At 45.3% G+C, this 20,892-nt stretch overlaps 1 protein-coding gene across 1 annotated transcript in view; it reads right to left on the reverse strand.

The window, feature by feature from the left end:
* Positions 1-20,892, reverse strand: part of LOC132571735 (zinc finger protein 420-like) — a 40,482-nt gene that overhangs the window by 13,369 nt on the left and 6,221 nt on the right. The gene's annotated exons all lie outside the window — the stretch shown is intronic.

Genomic DNA, 20,892 nt, shown 5'->3' on the forward strand with positions numbered 1-20,892 from the left:
TCCGGCCGCCCCCAGGAGTCCTCTCCGCCCCTCCCCTCTTGCATGTTTACCTCCTAGACTTTGCACCCAGAATCCGCTTCTGCAAACGGGAACTCTGCAGAGACGGCGGGTGGTGGTGGGGGGTGTCAGCCCGGAAGGTCCCTCCCTCTGAACGGTTCCCCCTTCCCCGCCAGCAAACGCGCGCATCAAGGCCGTCCCCAAAGCCTCTTCTTCGCCATGACCCCCCAGTTTCCCTCCAGGACGCTGCAGGCGTCGGTTGCTCCCCCTAGTGGACGAGCTCCCCCCTCTTTCTATGGAAGACTCGCCCCCATCAATCACGTGTCGGGGGGTGCAGCGGATGGCATCACTCTTCCCTACACGTGTTCTCCCCCTTGCATTCGACTCTAGGGCGGGGTTCCTTCCCCTGACGCGCGTCATCGTTGCAGGAGCTCTACCGAGCAGCCTCCCGCATGGAAAGGAGGGGAGGGTGGGTGGGAAGAAGAGATTTTGTATTCTGTTCCCACTACTGACTAGTATTTTACTTTACTTTTGGGTACAGTGAGTGCTTTTCAAAGTGGGGTGCCGCAGGGCTCAGTACTGGGTCCCATGCTCTTTAACTTGTTCCTTAATGATTTGGAGTCGGGAGTAAGCAGTGAAGTGGCGAAGTTTGCAGAGGACACTAAATTGTTCAGGGTGGTGAGAACCAGAGAGGATTGTGAGGCACTCTAAAGGGATCTGTTGAGGCTGGGTGAGTGGGCGTCAACGTGGCAGATGCGGTTCAATGTGGCCAAGTGCAAAGTAATGCACATTGGGGCCAAGAATCCCAGCTACAAATTCAAGTTGATGGGGTGTGAACTGGCAGAGACTGACCAAGAGAGAGACCTTGAGGTTAGGGTTGCCAAGTCTGACTCAGGAAATACCTGGAGACTTTGGGGGTGGAGCCAGGAGCAAGGAAGTGACATCACTTCCAAGTGATGCCACTTCCTGAGTTTCACCCCTCTATATCACTTCCAGCACACTGCATCAAACCCCACCTCTAAACCCCTTCATGGGGGTTTAGGAATCCTAATCTCTGCAACACTTAAATTGAATGTGTCCAGCTAAAAAATTCAAACCCATGGGCAATGGCTGTCCTCCTACACGTCAAAATGGGGTCTCTTCTAAAACTAAATGTATATATCCCTCCCCAGCAAAAATGATCAGATATAGCAAGGTGCTGTAGTGAATCTGAATTTTTTATTGAAGACCTTTTATTAGATACTCCAGCGCACCTGATTCTAAAGGGGGGGGGGAGAGACTTTAGTGCTAGACTCAATTCAAATGATAAGATTCTAATTGACAAATTTGGATGAAAGCTTGCTAAATAATGTCACTTAATTCAAAACAGATATGGGCTTCCCCCTTAAACACTGGAAGCCATTCCCAACCTAGTAAGACTTAGTTACTGCTGTCTTCTCAGGTCAAACACAATTACAAGCCTAAGTAGCTCTATCATACCTCTGGTGATTCTGTGGTCAGGCATTTCTCAGTTGCATTCCCTTCGCCACAAAAAAAGAATTTGCAGCTCTTTATGCTTCAGGAACTTGGCAATTTGGAAGCTTAAGATAATTCACACCAGAGAAAATTCTTATATGCACACTGGAGCATATTATATCCTCATCTATGTCTAGCAATTGGGAGTGGAGGTTTGCATATATCACCCCTACCAAAAATCCTAATAAGCAGCTCTGGTTACCATCATGTAATAGAATAGCTCTAGGGTTGCCAGGACCTGTCACTGACCAGAGGCAGGAGTAGGGTTGCCAGCTCCAGGTTGGGGTATTCCTGGAGACTTGGAGGTGGAGCCTGGGGAGGACACGGAACTCAGTGGATTACAATGCTCCCAAAGTCCACCCTCCAAAGCATCCATTTTCTCCAGTAGAAATTGACTTTGTAATCTGGAGATATGCCATAATTCCAGGAAATACTTTCAAGTATCAGTTATTCATCTTTCCATTTAGTGGGATTAGAAAAGAACACAATATCAAAGCAATATCTGCAGTACTGCATTTAGAACACCTGAGACTCAGAAGCAATGTTCCCTCTAAGCTGAGTTAGTGTGAGCTAAAATTCTACTTCGTGAGCTGTTGGCATTGATGAGCTTCTGCATAAATTAGTTTCATGTGGGGCCATTTTTCCTGAGCTAAGACAAAAATGTGTGAGCTGGAGACTAAAAACTGAACTAGCTCACACTAACTCAGCTTAGAGGAAACATTGCTCAGAAATATGTTTAAATGTCATCTGGAACCAACATATTCACAATGCAATAAACTATATTGCTTCCTTTTCACAAAAAAAATACAATTCCTGTCAAACTATCTGATCTTTACCTGGAAAATCCCTCCCCCCAGTTGTTATAGGATTGGTTTGTTTGGTGTGTTTGTTGTGATAAAAAAACTGCTATATCTTAAGGGGGGAAGGGGAGCAGGATAATTAACTCAGCTAAACAATGCTAGCAAATAAAACTCGGTTAGTTTTAACACCCATTTTCTCAAGTGAAAACGACTTCTGTAATCTGGAAATGAGTTGAATAAGTATGCTTGCACATGAAAAATATACCTTGAATTAAACTTTGTTGGTCTTAAAGGTGCCACTGGGTTCAAAGTTTTAGCAAGGTTTTAAAAATTAAGACAAATTTCTTCAGAATGTTCCAGACACCCGGGCCAGCATATACCAAAGTTAAGCTGAATATGGGGTAGCCAAAGGCAATAAAAGCAGAGGAGGCAATAAATCAGATAAGATTGAATGAAAAATTAAACAGTCTCCACAAGAACACAAGGCTGGGACTGCGCTTAGCCCAGCCAGGCTGAGAAGCACATAAAACGAAAACTTAAGCACTCTAAACCGACACCTTAAATCATTTAAAATCAAGCACTGTAGAAAGCACCTTAGTCACAGAGCAAAACAGCGTCAGGAGCCTACTCCTTGCCTGCACACACGCCCACTAACACTTCCTGTTCTGGAAGAGAGGCTTTTCTTCTTAAAGGCGAAGCAACCCCAAAAGTTCTCAATAAGTATTCTACTGCAAAGTTCTGCAGAAGTTGCTGCTGACAGGTGGAGTGCAAGGCAGTTTATCAGTTCATGCATCATTCCAAATCTCATCAAGAACACCTCATGCCTTTCTGTTCTGCAGTAAAGGCACAGGGCAGGTTTGTGTGACGAGAAAATGTTTGCTAGATCTCCGGTATGATCTCCCCTCTCTCTGTGCCTGGATCTCCAGTATGATCTCCCCTCTCTCTGTGCTTATTTACACACCAACCACCGTCTGAGCAATGAGATCTACAAATCGTGCAGGCTCTACAAATCTTCCTTACTAACAGAACACCCCCCTCCCTTCCCTTCTTTTTCGGCTCTTGCTTCCTCACACAGGCACTCACCAATTGAAAACCTAGGCTAACCACCATCACCCCGCTTCTTCCTAGCATGCCTGGGTGATGACTGGACTGCAGTGCCGGGCCTTTGGTGGGTGCAGGGGCTCAGGCAGGCTCTCTCTCTCATTCATACGGACATAAACGGAGGCACTTTCTCCCTCTAACTTTCATACAGACACGCATGTTTTTTTCTCTCACTGGCCCAGAGCGAGTGGCACCAAAATTGGCGCCGTCCCCCCCCCTTCCAGATTTTTGGAGAGCAGGGGAGGAGGCTGCTAAGACCAGTCCAGTCTCCTGGCTCCACCCTCAAAGTCCCCAGATATTTCTGAATTCGATTTGGCAACCCTAGCTCTGACCCTCCCGCACCCCACCTTCCAACAAAAGGGACTGAGCAGTTGCCTTTCCCCGGAATCCCTCAAACCGCATCCCATTGCAAAGTCCCCTGCATCTCCCAGCTCAGAGCCCCTCTTCCTTCAGCCATAGGGTTGCCAGGTCCATTCAAGAAATATGTGGGGACTTTGGGGGTGGAGCCAGGAGCAAGGGTGTGGCAAGCATCATTGAACTCCAAAGGGAGTTCCGGCCATCACATTTCAAGGGACCGCACACCTTTTTAAATGCCTTCCTTCCATAGGAAATAATGAAGGATAGGGGCACCTTCTTTGGGGGCTCATAGAATTGGACCCCCTGGTCCAATCTTTTTGAAACTTGGGGGGTATTTTTGGGAGAAGCACTGGACGCTATACTGAAATGTTGCTGCCTCTACCTCAAAAAGCAGCCCCCCCGCCCAAGCCCCAGATACCCGCAGATCAATTCTCCATTATTTCCTATGGGAATCAGTCTCCATAGGGAATAACAGAGTGTCCAGGAGTCATTTCCCTCCCCCCATCTCCCCCACCCCCGCTTTCTGATGACCCTGAAGCGGGGGGAGGGCCTCCAAACCGGGGGATCCCCTGCCCCCACCTGGGCATTGGCAACCGTATTCGGCCAATGATCACCATCTTCAAGTCCTCGAAGGGCTGTCCTATAAAGGATGGAGTGGAATTGTTCGTTTCCAGCTCAACATTAGGAAGAACTTCCTGACCGTTAGAGCGGTTCCTCAGTGGAACAGGCTTCCTCCTTGGGAGGTGGTGGGCTCTCCTTCCTTGGAGGTTTTTCAACAGAGGCTAGATGGTCATCTGACAGCAATGAGGATCCTGTGAATTTAGGGGGAGGTGTTTGTGAGTTTCCTGCATTGTGCAGGGGGTTGGACTAGATGACCCTGGAGGTCCCTTCCAACTCTATGATTCTATGAAAGTGGGCTCTCCTTCCTTGGAGGTTTGTAATCAGAAGCTAGATGGCCATCTGACAGCAATGAAGATCCTGTGAATTTAGGGGGAAGCGTTTGTGAGTTTCCTGCATTGTGCAGGGGGTTGGACTAGATGACCATGGAGGTCCTTTCCAACTCTGATTCTATGAAAGTGGGCTCTCCTTCCTTGGAGGTTTTTCAACAGAAGCTAGATGGCCATCTGACAGCAATGAAGATCCTGTGAATTTAGGGGTGAGGTGTTTGTGAGTTTCCTGCATTGTGCAAGGGGGTTGGACTAGATGACCCTAGAGGTCCCTTCCAACTCTATGATTCTATGATCTATGATTCTAAGAAGACCTCCCTCCCCCTCCTTCTTTAGCTCAATCTTTCCCTCCCCTCTTGCGTTTTTACCTTCTTGACTTTGCACCGTGAATCCAAGCCCGGCTTCTACCCAAATGGAAAATGTGCAAAGTCGGTGCTGGGGGCGGGGAGGCGATCAGCCCGGAAGGTCCCTCGCCCGGAATGGTTCCCCCTTCCCCGCCAGCGACCGCGCGCATCAAGGCTGTCCCCAAAGCCTTTCCTTAGGCTAAAGCAGGCCACCGCCCCCAATTCCCTGTAGGACGCTGCAGGATTCTGTCGCTCCCCCCGCACAAATGGACGAGCCTCCCCCCTTCTATGGAAGTCTCGCCCAATCGATCACGCGTCGGGGAGTTCAAGCCAATGGCCTCGCTCTTCCTACACGTGTTCTCCCCCTTGCACTCCAATCTAGGGTGGGAGTTCCTTCTCCTGCAGAGTGTTAAAGCTGCAGCACTGCAGTCCTAAACTCTGCTCAGGACCTGAGTTCGATCCCTGGCGGAAGCTGGGTTTTCAGGTAGCCGGCTCGAGGTTGAGTCAGCCTTCCATCCTTCCGAGGTCGGTATATGAACATATGAAGCTGCCTTATACTGAATCAGACCTGCTTTGGTCCATCAAAGTCAGTATTGTCTACTCAGACTGCCAGCGGCTCTCCAGAGACTCAAGTTTTCATGCCTACTTGCCTGGACCCTTTTTAGTTGGAGATGCCAAGGGTTGAACCTGGGACCTTCTGCTTGCCAAGCAGATGCTCTGCCACTGAGCCACTGTCCCTCCCTATAATGGGTACCCAGCTTTGCTGGGGGGGGGGGAGTAGATGACTGGGGAAGTAGAGCTGCCAAGTCCGGCTCAAGAAATATGTGGGGACTTTGGGGGGTGGAGCCAGGAGACTTTGGGGGTGGAGCCAGGAGTAGGGGTGTGGCAAGCACAATTAAACTCCAAAGGGAGTTCTGGTCATCACATTGAAAGGGACGGCACACTCCTTTGAAATGCCTTCCCTCCATCTGGAATAATGAAGGATAGGAGCACCTTCTTTGGGGGCTCATAGAATTGGACCCTTCAGTCCAATCTTTTTGAAACTTGGCGATTATGTTGAGGAGAGTCTCTAGATGCTATGCTCTACTTTAAAAAACAACTCCCGTAGAGCCCCGGGTACCCGTGGATCAATTCTCCATTATACCCTGTGGGAATTGTTCTCCATAGGGAATAATTGGGTACCCAACAGACATTTCCTCCCCCTTCCCTGCTTTCTGATGACCCTGAAACAGGGGGAGGGCCTCCAAACCAAGGGATCTCCTGCCTCCACCTGGGGATTGGCAGCCCTATGGGGAAGACAATGGCTAACCACTCCGTAAAAAGTCTGCCGTGAAAATGCTGTGAAAACAACGTCACCCCAGAGTCGGAAACGACTGGTGATTGCACAGGGGATCTTTCCTTTTCCCTCCTTCTCCTGACGCGTGTCATCGTTGCAGGAGCTCTACCGACCAGCCTCTGGCTTGGAGGGGCAGGGGAGGAGAAGAGATTTTGGATTCTGCCTCCTTTGCTGGAATAAATATCAAAAAAGGACTGTGCCAAAAATACCAAACACTTCATGCAAAGTACAACATTTATATCTATTATGAGAGTGCATAAGCATCCAAAGCAGACAAAAACATTCATACATGAATAAAATAGGAGTCAATTGCAACCTTAAGATGAATGCTGGAGTCAAGCAGCATCTTTTAAGACCAACCAAGTTTTATTCAGGACGTAAGCTTCCATGTGCTCTCTAAGCAGACTTCATCAGATGAGCGGATCAGGTATTCTGGGCTGAAATACATGCAGTTGAAATACCTGATCTGCTCGTCTGATGAAGTGTGCTTAGAGAGCACACGAAAGCTTACGTTTTGGATAAAACTTGGTTCGTCTTAAAGGTGCCACTTGACTCCTGCTTTGTTCAACTGCTTCAAACCAACACAGCTGCCCATTTGGATCTACCTTTAAAACCAACTTAGTTTTATACAGAATGTAAGTTGGTCTTAAAGGTGCAATCGACTCCTATTTTGTTCTACTACTTCAGACCAACAGAGCTGATTACTTGGATCATTCGTACATGAATGTTCCGTCATTTAAGGAAATCAAAATGGGCGTGTATGAGAATGTGTCTAGATGACTTTATGAGTTGGCTTATGAAGAAGCTGCAATGCAGCGGAACGTGGCAGCAAGCTGGTGATCATGTGAAAGGTGAATTTTCCTTTGGAAGCTGACATCAGTGGGAGGAATCCGTTTTTTGGATTACTTTGGAGTAGTATTACTCAAGGAAAAACTTGTGCATTTCTTCAGAGTCACCCTATGAAATTGATTTATTCTGCATGGGACTTTGTGAACAGATGGCCATTGATCTTACGACTCACGTACGAATTTTTTTGTATGCTTTGGATGCTTATGCACTCTCATAATAGATATAAATTTTGTACTTTGTACTAAGTGTTTGAAGATGGTGAGGGGTCTGGAGACCAAGTCCTATGAGGAAAGGTTGAAGGAGCTGGGCATGTTTAGCCTGGAGAGGAGGCGGCTGAGAGGTGATAGGATCACCATCTTCAAGTACTTGAAGGGCTGTCATCTAGAGTCTGGTGTGGAATTGTTTTCTGTAGCCCCGGAAGGTAGGACCAGAACCAGTGGGTTGAAATTAAATCAAGAGAGTTTACGGCTCAACATTAGGAAGAACTTCCTGACCATTAGAGTGGTTCCTCAGTGGAACAGGCTTCCTCGGGAGGCGGTGGGCTCTCCTTCCTTGGAGGTTTTTAAACAGAGGCTACATGGCCATCTGACAGCGATGAAGATCCTGTGAATTTGGGGTAGGTATTTGTGGGTTTCCTGCATTGTGCAGGGGGTTGGACTAGATGACCCTGGAGGTCCCTTCCAACTCTATGATTTTGGCGTTGTTTTTTTGATATTCAACTGTTTTTTAATATATTTTTTGATATTGTACTGTGTCGCCTTTGTTTCTATCTATCCTTTGCTGGAATGGCCAACAACCAAAGCCCAGCTCAACTGAGGAGGGAGTTCTGTTTGCTCCCTTTTGCTGGCGCTTCCTTGCATTTGGGAATCTCTCGGGTTGCGCTCTTGGCAGGGCCTTGGCTGAAGACCCTCCGGAGATGGGCTGCTGAAGGCAAAGAGCGGCGTGGGGGGGGGGGGGTGGTCTGCCACAGGATTTGTACTGTAGGTGGTTGCAATAGATCAGATTTAATTGACAATAAATACCTGCCTGGACATCTGGTATTTTCCATTGCCTTCAGTGGAAATCCACAGTGGGGTCCGTAGGAGGTTGGGGTTTTCATGAGATCGAAGGCCCCTTCTGACATCTTGGAAGTCTGCACATGCTCTGAGGATCTGACATAGCCTTGGTAATGTACTCACCTGAGTTAGTCCGACTTTGTTGCTTTTTATTTGCAACTTTCTGCGCTGTGAGTTGTGCACCTCTTTCCTGTATTTTGTTTTGCCCTGTTCCCAACACTTTTTGAATCCAACCACCCCTTTCCTATTTTTTTCTCTTTCTCTGTTATGATAAAATTTCCTTTGAAGACTTTGCTTAGTACAATCTGCCTCTTGAGTTAATTTTCTAAATCTCTTACCCGTGAACTAGATTGCAAGGGAGCTACATTTTTCAGAGTTTCTAGCCAGTTTCCTTTGTTATTTGTTTAGTACTGCGCTACTGAAAGTTACCCAGCTTGCTGGGAGGAAAGTGTGGATGATTGGGGAAGTGTCAAGCATGCTATTTCTAAAGGTGGTAAGCAGACAAGCTAGATACAAAGCAGAACACCCCTCTTACGTTTCCCTCCCCCCTCCTGTTTTCTCCTTTTTACCAAAGGATGCATAATAGATCCTTCAGGATGTTTAGAGTAACCTTGTATTAACGGTGTGGAGTGCCTCTCCCCCAGATTCACACAGCCAGGTCTTATCGGCTCTCAGAGAATGTGTGAGAAAGGGAGATGTTTTTGTTAGCAGACATTCCTTAGTCATAAAAGAGATACTAGCGAGTAGCCTTTGAACCCTCAACTCAATTTGCATCTTTATGTTATTCTTTTGAAGTTATCTGTAACCTACCCTTTTGAAGTGTGCCTATAAGTTACTATCCAATGCTATATACGTCATTACTTCCAAGGAGTCCGTCCTTGGGCAAGCTATTGAGTTTTACAATAAAGCAACTTTTGATTGAAGAACAAAAGCTTGATTATTGAGAAATATCGATGCTTGACAGGAAGGCAACGGCAAACCACCCCATTAAAAGTCTGCCATTGTGAAAGCAACGTCACCCCAGAGTTGGAAATGACTGGTGCTTGCACAGGGGACTACCGGTACCTTTTTACTGAAAGGATACTTTCTCAGTGGGTCAGTGAGGGGTGTCAAACTCATTTGTTATGAGGGCCAGATCTGACATAAATGCGGCCATGTGTATCATAAAATGTAATGCCACGTAGTGTGGATATGTAAACTTTATAAAGGACACAGACAAACATAATTAAAGATCTTTTGAAAAACTTAAAACATGCTTAAAAGAACATTTTGCTTATTTAACAGTTTCTGATAACTGACATGTCTTGCTCTGAATTATTGCATTGAAATCCGGAGACAATAGCTGTGTATCCATAAGTTGCAAACCTACTTTTGATTTATTGCATTCATTACAGTAATCTGACAGTCAATGCTTTAAGCCTAAAACCCATTGAAGACAGCGACATTGGATTTATATTCCGCCCTTCACTCAAGAGTCTCAGAGAGGCTCACAATTTCCTTTATCTTCCTCCCCCACAACAAACACCCTGTGAGGTGGGTGGGGCTGAGAGAGTTCTCCCAGAAGCTGCCCTTTCAAGGACAAGCTCTGTGATAACTATGGCTAAACTAAGGCCATTCCAGCAGATGCAAGTGGAGGAGTGGGTAATCAAACCCGGTTCTCCCAGATAAGAGTCCGCACACTTAACCACTACACCAAATTGGCTCTCGACCCAGGGGAAAACAGGAAATGGCTGGGCATTGTGAGCTTTTGTATATAGGCTGCTTTGTGTGCTGGTCAGCCAATGGAGAAAATGGAGGCTTTGCTCTTTAGCTCCTGTGCGATTGAGCAAACCTGGCAAAGCAAGCTGTGATACCGAAAGAAAAGCCCCAGTAAATAGTACATTACAGTCTTCACTAATACTTTACCATGTAATAATGTATAATAATATCAAACAGACACCTGTCATACAATATCAAAATACCCAGTAAGCAAGGAACTTTCGATAGTACAATCAGAAATTACGCACAACAAAAATATACAAACATACTCCCATGTCCATAATTCCCGTAAGTCAAAACTGCTCTTCAGAATTCTGTTACAAATTCTCCACGTAGCTACATGGAAAAGTCTCTGATGGTGCTACTCATGGAGCTAAAAATATCCATTCAGTTGGCTGGTAATTAATGCAAAAGAACGCCACGCCAGTTGGAAAAAGACATAGGATGGTCATTTTAAAATAACTTGAGGCCTGGGCGCTCCATTCTTTGAGAATTTTTTCTCCTCTATGTTTAAAATGATGCATTAAGAGGACATTGCTCTGTGAGAGAAGCCCAGCTGTGGATCAAGATTCCAAAACCAGACCTTTTGCATCAATTACCAATGGGAAAAATGGAGATTTTGGTCTGTAGCTCCTGTGCGATTGAGCAAGCCTTGCAAAGCAAGCTGTGATGCAGAAGGAAGCAAGAGAGAGGAAGAAGGAAGCAGATGACAGGCAGTTCCTCAGGGGCCTGATAGGAGCCTTCTGGGGGCCTGATTCGGTCCCAGGCTGCATGTTTGAGACCCCTGGGTTAGATGGTATCTTGCAGCCCACATTTGAGAGATTCTGGGGTCCTTTCTATGTGGCAAAATAGAAACACACATTACTTTGTTTATACCATTTGATTCAGCTCTACTGAAGGGGTGATATATGTGATTCTTCGAATCCCCCCCCCCCCAAAAAAAGATTGTTTCAAATCTGTGATCTGATTGTTTTTTATTTAGATCTCAGCACCAAGACATTATTGTTCTCTTTCGCACAGATGGAACCGAAAAAGAAGATATCGAAGAAGATATTGGATTTATAAACCCGTCCTATACTCTGAATCTCAGAGAGATCACAATCTCCTCTACCTTCTCCCCCCACCCCCGGCAACAGACACCCTGTAAGGTAGGTGGGGTTGAAAGAGCTCTCCCAGAAGCTGCTCTTTCAAGGACAACTCCTACGAGAGCCATGGCTGACTCAAGGCCATTCCAGCAGCTGCACATGGAGGAGTGGGGAATCAAACCTGGCTCTCCCAGATAAGAGTCTGCACTTAACCACTACCAAGGCTGGCACTAGGACGCATGCCACCTGCTGCCCCCCCATCAGCTGATTGGCAGGCAATATGCTGCTTCCCCCTCCCTCCACACCCTTCTCCCTTTCTGTGGTGACGTGCTCCATTGCCCCCCCCACCAGTGTGCTCAGAGGAGCACAGCTAGAATCAACCCTACCCTTAGAGTTGACCCAGGCCTCTCAGCGCTCTCACTTCCAGCAGAAGTGAGGGAGGAGAACACTGATGCCCGGGCCAAATCTAAGGGTAGGGCCGATTCTAGCCGTGCGTCTCTGAGTGCGTGGGGAGAGGGAAGAGATTTACTCAGAGCAGCCATCTTCAAGCGCATCAGAGAACCCACACATGGGAGAAACCTTTTGAATGCTCAAAGTGTGTAAAGAGACTCAGTAGCAGTGGCAATCTTCAAATGGATCTAAGAACCCACACAGGAGAACTCATTTGAATGATCCGAATGTGGAAAGAGATTTAATCAAAGTGGCCATCCAAGTTAATCAAAGAACCCACACAGGCCCTCTCTCTCACACACACATACACACTTACTGGGTCTGGTTCCTCCACAACAACATCTGAAAAGAACAGGGGCTACGCTGCTCTCTCTCTTCCTCCCTCTCTCTCTCTCTCTCTCTCTCACACCCCCACACACTCTTAGTTGCTCTGAAACGAAAGCAAAACAAGCCGAAGGACTATGTTGCTGACCCTTCCCATGAAGTACTTCCTGCTCAACTTTAAAGGCGATGGGTAAAAACTCAGTAAATGACAAAGGGATGATTGTATCCATAATCTTACAAGTTTAAACCAGAGGAAGACATATGTAGGAAGAAAGGGACCGGCCCAAGATCTAGAGCTGCATGGTGGCTGTGGGGGCGGAGCTTCCCGCTGGCCAGCTGGCTGAGGGCGGGGGGAAGCCTGTAAAACCAGGAGATCCCTCGCTGGGACCTGGGGATTGGGAAGCCTAGCGGGGCTCCCAGACCAGGTGGGGAGTGACAGCAATATATGGGCAGTGTTGCTAATACGAATATTGAAGGTATTTTTTTATTCAAAGTACAAATATGTAGGAAGAATAGTTTAGCCAACCCATGACATGACATGACATATTAGCATAATAACATGAGAGTATTTCATGAGAAACGTTCTCTCTCACTTTCTATCTCGAAGATATGTATAACGTAATATATCAATATTGTCAACCTATCTTGTCAATTTGATCTACTGTGGAATATGATATTTCCTTCACTAAGTTCAAAGTTCAGATTTATTGTTACAGTCAACAACCAGCTCACTCAATTAACATAAAATGTTAGAATATGAGACATACAATATAAGTAACCTCATTAGGGCCATCATAAAGTTTTCATGCTAGCATTTGTTATATATATTTTTTAAAAATACACTAGAACCTATACAATTGTATGTTAAATCTATCATGCAATATTATCATATAACAAACTGCACATTTAATTACAGTCAGCACAGAAATAAGCTTTAATCAGTTATACCGTATTTTACCACAAAAAGTTTTACAAGGATAAGTTATAATTATCATTAAAAACTTTTAAATTTTTGGTTAGCATAATTTGTCAATTTTGCTATAGCTGCATATTCTTGCATCTTATCAATCCAGTTCTCCAGAGATGGGCAACAACACAGATTTCCACTTAGCTGCAAGTATTACTCTTGCTGCGGTTAACATGTATTAGAGCAATTCATGCATTTTTTATCCACACTCGGTAACATTCCTAATAGCATTGTCCCCAGCAATTTAAAAGATTTTAAAGATTTTCTATACGTATTTCTGGCAAGTATTTTTTTTGCTGGACTACCAAGCATGGTAAAAGGTACCATCTATCTAATTTCATTTCCAGCACAGTCCCTTGCAGTTTTTGTCCATCTTCCCAATGTCTTTGGGCATAATGTACCAACAAAAGAACACCAGTTTTCTTTCTGTTCTTGGCTTGCTGTGAATTTGATGTCCTTTGTCCATAGTTTCTCCCATTGTTGAAATCGAATCTCTTCACCGACGTTCTGCAACCAAATCACCATACATGTCTTCACTTGTTCTGCTTCTGAATCATACTGTAATAGGAGCTTATGAATGTATCCTAGCCTAGGCTATTGTGTTCAATATTATTGTTTCAAACTGAGTCAGGTTCCTCAGTGCGTTTCGTTCCTGATGTTTAACTTCTTTTCCAACACTCTGAACATTCAAAAGGTTTCTCTCCTGTGTGGGTTTTTTGCTGCACTTGAAGATGGCTGCTCTGAGCAAATCTCTTCCGACATTCAGAGCATTAAAAAGGTTTCTCCCCCATGTGGGTTCTTTGATGCTTTAGAAGACTTCCACTCTTATTGAATCTCTTTACACTATCAGAGCATTGTGAATGTGTCTGAGCCTAGGCTATTGTGTTCAGTATTATTGTTTCAAACTGGGTCAGGTTCCTCAGTGTGCTTCCTACCTGATGTTTAACTTCTTTTCCCACACTCTGAGCATTCAAAAGGTTTCTCCCCGTGTGCGTTTTCTGATGTACTTGAAGATGGCCACTTTGACTAAATCTCTTTCCACACTCTGAGCATTCAAAAGGTTTCTCCCTTGTGTGGGTTTTCTGATGTACTTGAAGATGGCCACTTTGACTAAATTTCTTTCCACATTCAGATAATTCAAAAGGTTTCTCCCCTGTGTAGGATCTCTGATCCATCTGAAGATGGCTACTACAACTGAATCTTTTCCCAAACTTTGAACATTCAAAAATATTCTCGTGTCGGCTCTTTGATGCACTTGAAGATGGCTGCTCTGAGCAAATCTCTTCCGACATTCAGAGCATTCAAAAGGTTTCTCCCCTGTGTAGATTCTTTGATGCTTTAGAAGACTTCCGCTCTGACTGAATCTCTTTCCACGCTCTGAGCATTCAAAACGTTTCTCCCCTGTGTGGGTTCATTGATGTACTTGAACATGGCTCCTATGAGTAAATATCTTCCCAAATATGGAGCATTCTAAAGGCCTCTCCTTCGTGTGGGTTCTTTGATACTTTAGAAGACTTCTTCTCTGACTGAATCGCTTTCCACTATCTGAGCATTGTGAATGTGTCCGAGCCTAGGCTATTGCATTCAATATTATTGTTTCAAACTGAGTCAGGTTCCTCAGTGTGTTTCCTTCCTGATATTTAACTTCTTTCCCTGCACTCTGAGCATTCAAAAGGTTTCTCCCTTGTGTGGGTTCTTTGATGAACTTGAAGATGGCCACTTTGATTAAATCTCTTTCCACATTCAGATCATTCAAAAGGTGTGGGTTCTTAGATCCATTTGAAGATTGCCACTGCTACTGAATCTCTATACACACTTTGAGCATTCAAAAGGTTTCTCCCCTGTGTTGGTTCTTTGATGCACTTGAAGATGGCTGCTCTGACTAAATCTCTTCCCATATTCGGAGCATTCAAAAGGCTTCTCACCAGTGTGGGTTCTTTGATGCTTTAGAAGACTTCTGCTCTGACTGAATCTCTTTCCACACTCTGAACATTCAAAATGTTTATCTCCTGTGTGAGTTCTCTGATGCCGTCGCTGACTGCTACTCCTACTGAATCTCTTTCCACACTCTGAGCATTCAAAAGGTTTCTCCCCTGTGTGGGTTCTTTGATGCAGTTGAAGATTGCCATTATTACTGAATCTCTTTCCACACTCTGAGCATGCAAATGGTTTTTCCCCTGTGTGAGTTCTCTGATGAAGTTGAAGATGGCTGCTCTGATTAAATCTGTTTCCACACTCTGAGCATTCAAAAGGTTTCTCCCCAGTGTGGGTTCTTTGATGCTTTTGAAGATGGCCACTCTGACTAAATCTCTTTCCACATTCTAAGCATTCAAAAGGTTTCTCCCCTGTGTGGATTCTCTGATGTACTTGAAGATAGCTGTTCTGACTAAATCTCTTTCCACACTTGGAGCATTCAAAAGGTTTCACCCCTGTGTGGGTTCTTTGATGCATTTGAAGATTGCCATTGCAACTGAATATCTTTCCACACTCTGAGCAGTCAAAATGTTTCTCCCCTGTGTGGATTCTTTGATGCATTTGAAGATTGACATTGCTACTGAATCTCTTTCCACACTCTGAGCATTCAAAAGGTTTGTCCCCTGTGTGAGTTCTCTGATGAACTTTAAGCTGGCCACTCTGACTGAATCTCTTTCCACACTCTGAGCATTCAAAAGGTTTCTCCCCTGTGTGGGTTCTCTGATGACACCGAAGATCGCCACCCTCAGTGAATCTCTTTCCACACTCTGAGCATTCAAAAGGTTTCTCCCCTGTGTGGGTTCTCTGATGCACCTGAAGATGTCCACTTTGACTATATCTCTTTCCACACTCAGAGCATTCAAAAGGTTTCTCCCCTGTGTGGGTTCTCTGATGCCGCTGAAGATGGCCATTCTCAGTGAATCTCTTTCCACACTCTGAGCATTCAAAAGGTTTCTCCCCTGTGTGGGTTCTTTGATGCTTCTTAAGATTGCTGTTGCTACTGAATCTCTTTCCACACTCTGAGCATTTCAAAGGTTTCTCCCATGTGTGGGTTCTTTGATGCATTTGAAGATCGCCATTGCTACTGAATCTCTTTCCGCACTCTGAATATTCAAAAGGTTTCTCCCGTGTGTGGGTTCCTTGATGTACTTGAAGATGGCTGGTATGACTAAATCTATTTGCACATTTGGAGCATTCAAAAGGTTTCTCTGCTGTGTGGGTCCTTTGATGCACTTGAAGACTACCACTGCTACTGAATGCCTTTCCACACTCTGATCCTTCAAACGGTTTCCCCCTTATGTGGGTTCTTTGAAAATATCTACTCTCACTGAATCTCTTTCCACACTCTGTATGGGTTTTCTGGCGCCACTGAAGATCCCTACTGCTACTGAATCTCTTTCCGCACCCTGAGCATGCAAAAAGTGTTGCACCTCTGTGTGTTCTTTGGTGCACAAGGAACTCTGATCTATTTCTGTACTGTCCCCACTGAATAGATTTTCTTGACTTCATTATGACGTGCTTTTGAAAATGTACGTTATGCTGTCTTCCGTAGCACTTTTCAACCATAGTGCTGCTTTTCTTTCTCTTAGGTCCGCCTTGATTAGTGACATTTTCTTTCAAGTCTTTTTTAACTTGATCTGGCATTTGCTCATGAAGTCTGTCACCCTTCTCATTTCTCTGATCGTCATCTGCTGGAATAAATAGATCCGATTAGCACCTGGGAGGGCTGGTAAGATCCAAAGCCATTCATGTGATTGCAGTAGGAAAGGACTGATAGCACATCGGCCTTGTCCAGCTTTGCTGATTTTAACTGCCCCTCTCGCCTTCCCCCAGAATATCTTGTATTTAAGCAGGTCTTTTTTTGTAGAAAAATCCCAGCAGGAACTCATTTGCATATCAGGCCACACCCCCTGACATCACCATTGTTTCGCACAGGGCTTTTAAAAGAAAACAGCCCAGCATGAACACATTTGCATATTAGGCCGCACCTCCTGATGCCAAGCCAGCTAGAATTGCGTTCTTGTGCATTCATGCTCAAAAAAAGCCCTGTATTTAGGGATACCTCACTCCAGAAGAAGTTTCTGAGCCTCCAGATTTCAGGCTCCCGGAAGGACTCTCTCCCTCCCTCCCTTCCTACCAAGTGGGTTGTATGATTGTACCCAGGAGGTCACAGGAGTAGAACTCCTGAAGCTCTGGATTGTATTGTGCTCTTTGTTACTTACCTCTCACGCCCCCGCCAAATGCTTGCTTCTGGGCTCCATTGTTCAACCCCCCCCCCCCCCCCCGTGAGAATTTTGCTGAATTCTAAGATCTGAGGAACTTTCTAACATTTCACCCCCACAAAAATGGGAAAATAAGCAAAACACGTAAAAGCAGTCAGATGAATATCATCATTCCAGTGTGGCCACATAGGAGAAAGCAAATTAAAAAGGATGATGGGAGTAAGGATTTATTACGACAGTTATTTTAAGGATTTTAAGGCAGATGATGAACTGATATAATTTAGTACATCTTCCGGTATTATCAGTGGTGTGTGGCATATGCAAATGAGTTATGCAAACGAGCTGTGCTAATGAACTATGGCACCTCTTTGTCTACAAAATGAGCCCCGATTGTACCAAACCAAACATTACTGAGAACCAAATAAGAAATCCTCCATGGCTATTCCTGGCCTGTTCCCTCGACGTAACCTGAAGGGTACTCACTCTCAGCCGGCTCATTTGGGAAGGAAATATGCTCTTGGGATTCTCTTGAAGAACTCTCCAGCCTTTCTTTGGACGTGAGGTTGTTGTTTGTCTCCACCAAAGTCTTCATTGTGGCTCTGGTTTCTTTGCAGAGAGAGACAGAAAGAAAAAGATCAGTCTTATATGGGGAAGGAAAGAAATTCCAGCGTAAAAATTCTTCCGGAGGCATGGAACCATGTTTAAGATCGACGCCCATAATCCTGACTGCGTGTCTAGCGTCCTTGCCATTCTGCTATTTCTGTATGTTGGATTCGTTAGGGATGTGGGAGGGTGCGCCATTGCCTGCTTCATTTGTGCTTCACCCTTCACTTTTGTAGGACTCATAAGCAGGGCCTTTTTTGTAGAAAAAGCCCAGCAGGGACTCATTTTCATATTAGGCCATACCCCCTGCCATCACCATAGTTTCACATAGGGCAGGGGTGGCCAGCGGTAGCTCTCCTGATGTTTTTTTTTGCCTACAGCTTCCATCAGCCCCAGCCATTGGCCATGCTGGCTGGGGCTGATGGGAGTTGTAGGCAAAAAAACATCTGGAGCGCTACCGTTGGCCATCCCTGAATAGGCTTTTTGCAGAAAAAGCCCAGCAAGACCTTATTTGCATATTAGCCCATACCCCTGACACCGAGCCAGCCGGAATTGCGTTCCTGTGCATTCCTGCTCAAAAAAAAAGCCCTGGTTTTATTGTATTTGACTGGTTTTACTCGGTTGTAACCTGCCCTGAGCCCGTTTGGGAAAGGGCAGGATATAAATTCACCAAATAAAGATAAATAGTTAATGATGTCTTTTAAAATGCTTCGTACATAAAATCAACCACATGAGATAATTTTAAAGGAATATTTTTAATATATATATATATATATATATAGGTCAATTGAGAAATATAAGACGCATTCCCCCCCTCCTCTTCCCCTCTCCATCTCTGGCGGAGGAGCGTGAGGCTCAGCATGTGGCCACTACCCGCTTGTCCCCGGAACTGCCCGCCCTGCCCCCCCAACTCCCTTCAGACCTACAGTAGTGGGGTGAACCCCGGCCATGGGCAGGCTGGTGTTGGAGAACAGTGGCTGTGATCACACATAACACATGCTCAGGGCCTTTTTGGTAGAAAAAGCCCAGCAGGAACTCATTTGCATATTAGGCCACACCCTATTGTTTCACATACGGCTTTTTGTAGAAAAAGCCCAGGGATTAATTTACATATTAGGCCACACCCCCTGAAACCAAGCCAGCCGGAACTGCGTTCCTGTGCGTTCCTGCTCAAAAAGAAGAAAAAAGCCCTGCTCATAAGTATTCGTTTATACTCTGTAGAAGGGATCAAATCTTGGATTTTCAAGGCTGTTCTATCTCTTTGCAGAGACAGCTCAGCTGTCTGGTGTGAAAGGTGTTGGTAGGAAACCATTTGTTAGGGTTTGTAGAATCTTTCGGGCTCAAGTGCCGTGTTCTACTGGTGAAAGTTTTTCTTCCAGATGTTTCGTTCTCGACTACGGAGAACATCCTCAGTGGCGTTGCAGCCGGAGCAGGTGCTCTGACCTTCTTGGCTGCTGTGCATTGAGTGAGGCCAGGGCTGCTGGAGAGCTGCTATTTCTAGGCTGGAGGGGGTGTGGTGAAAGGGCAATAGGTTTGTGGCTGTGCCCATTATTTGGTGGGGCTTCCTGGAAGGGTAGTGATAAGGAAACTGGCTGTTGAATGTGACCATTGTTCTGTGTTAATTGCTTGGAGGGTTGGAAGGGGTGTGAAGAAAAGGCAGATGGTTGTTGACTGTGCTGATTGTTCTGTTGAATGTGCTGGTTGTTCTGTGAATTTCTGCAATTTATAGTCAGTAGGGTGTTTTGCAGATCTGGATACCAAGATTGGTGGATGGAAATGCCTTCTTCCTTTCTGTTAAAGTTGTGCTGGTGTTTGTAAGTAGAACACAGCACTTGAGCCCGAAAGATTCTACAAACCCTAGGGTTTGTAGAATCTTTTGGGCTCAAGTGCTGTGTTCTACTTACAAACACCAGCACAACTTTAACAGAAAGGAAGAAGGCATTTCCATCCACCAAAACCCTAATGATGTTACCAGCCGTGAAAACCTGAAATCTTTGTGAAACCATTTGCATTAATACGTGTGGGCTTTTTGCAGTGTAATTTTGGCGGGCTGCGTAACGGCCCTAGATAAGGTATAGAAGACTGGTCACCCCACAGGTGAGCCAGTTCTGACACAGTCATTTATTGCAATAAAGCCAGCTTTCTGATCACACCGGAAGCCTTCTTTAATTGAGCATAGTCCCAGAGCTGACACTGTGAGGCATAGTGCCCTAGTTCCATCAAGGGTTCAAAGATTACTAAGTGGCCTGGTTGAATACACGGGTGTTCACAATTTGAGTCTCCCTGCAGCGAATGTTGTTATTTTTTTCAAAGTCATATTTTACGGCGTGGTCATCGGTTAATCACGAGAACCTGTATCCAGTTGTGTAACCAGTAGTTTAGTTTATTCAATTTATATCCTGCTCTCCCTGACAAGCGTGCTCAGGGCAGCTCACAACGTACACAACAAAATCAATAAAAACATTCATTAAACCTGTGCTAATTTACATACCATTCCGTAAAAGATCAACACAAGAAGCTGCACTCTAATTAGTCCGCTGGAGCCAGTGTTGTCTACTCAGCCTAGCAGCGGCTCTCAAGGGCCTACGGCAAGGGAGTCAAGCATGCAGTCTGGTTATTCGTGAGAACCTGTATCTAGTTGTGTAACCAGGAGGGAAGAGGGATTAGGAGGCTGCTAACAACTGGGTGCTGCTCAGGTACAAAGAGTATTGATCCAAGGAGTCCCAGGTTTCAGTTTTTGACAGGATCATTTCCAGATCAGAGGCAGATGTTGGTAATCCCATCCAGGGGGAAGGGAGTATTGTAAAGGCCAGAGAAACAGGGATCTTGGTCACTTCCAGAGTCTTTCGGAGGGTCTTATCCCCACATTGGCCTCAGGCCAGGATGCCATCTCTGGCATGGCCGCAACGTTGGCCTCAACTCCCCCTAGGCAAGGGGTGACATGATAGGTTTACAAGATAATGCATGGGATGGAGAAAGTAGAGAAAGAAGTACTTTTCTCCCTTTCTCACAATACAAGAACTTGTGGGCATTCAATGAAATTGCTGAGCAGACCGGTTAAAATGGATAAAAGGAAGTACTTCTTCACCCAAAGGGTGATTAACACGTGAAATTCACTGCCACAGGAGGTGGTGGTGGCCACAAGCATAGCCACCTTCAAGAGGGGTTTAGATAAAAATATGGAGCAGAGGTCCATCAGTGGCTATTA

Source organism: Heteronotia binoei, chromosome 5, assembly GCF_032191835.1.
Source record: "Heteronotia binoei isolate CCM8104 ecotype False Entrance Well chromosome 5, APGP_CSIRO_Hbin_v1, whole genome shotgun sequence".
NCBI classification, from domain to species: domain Eukaryota; kingdom Metazoa; phylum Chordata; class Lepidosauria; order Squamata; family Gekkonidae; genus Heteronotia; species Heteronotia binoei.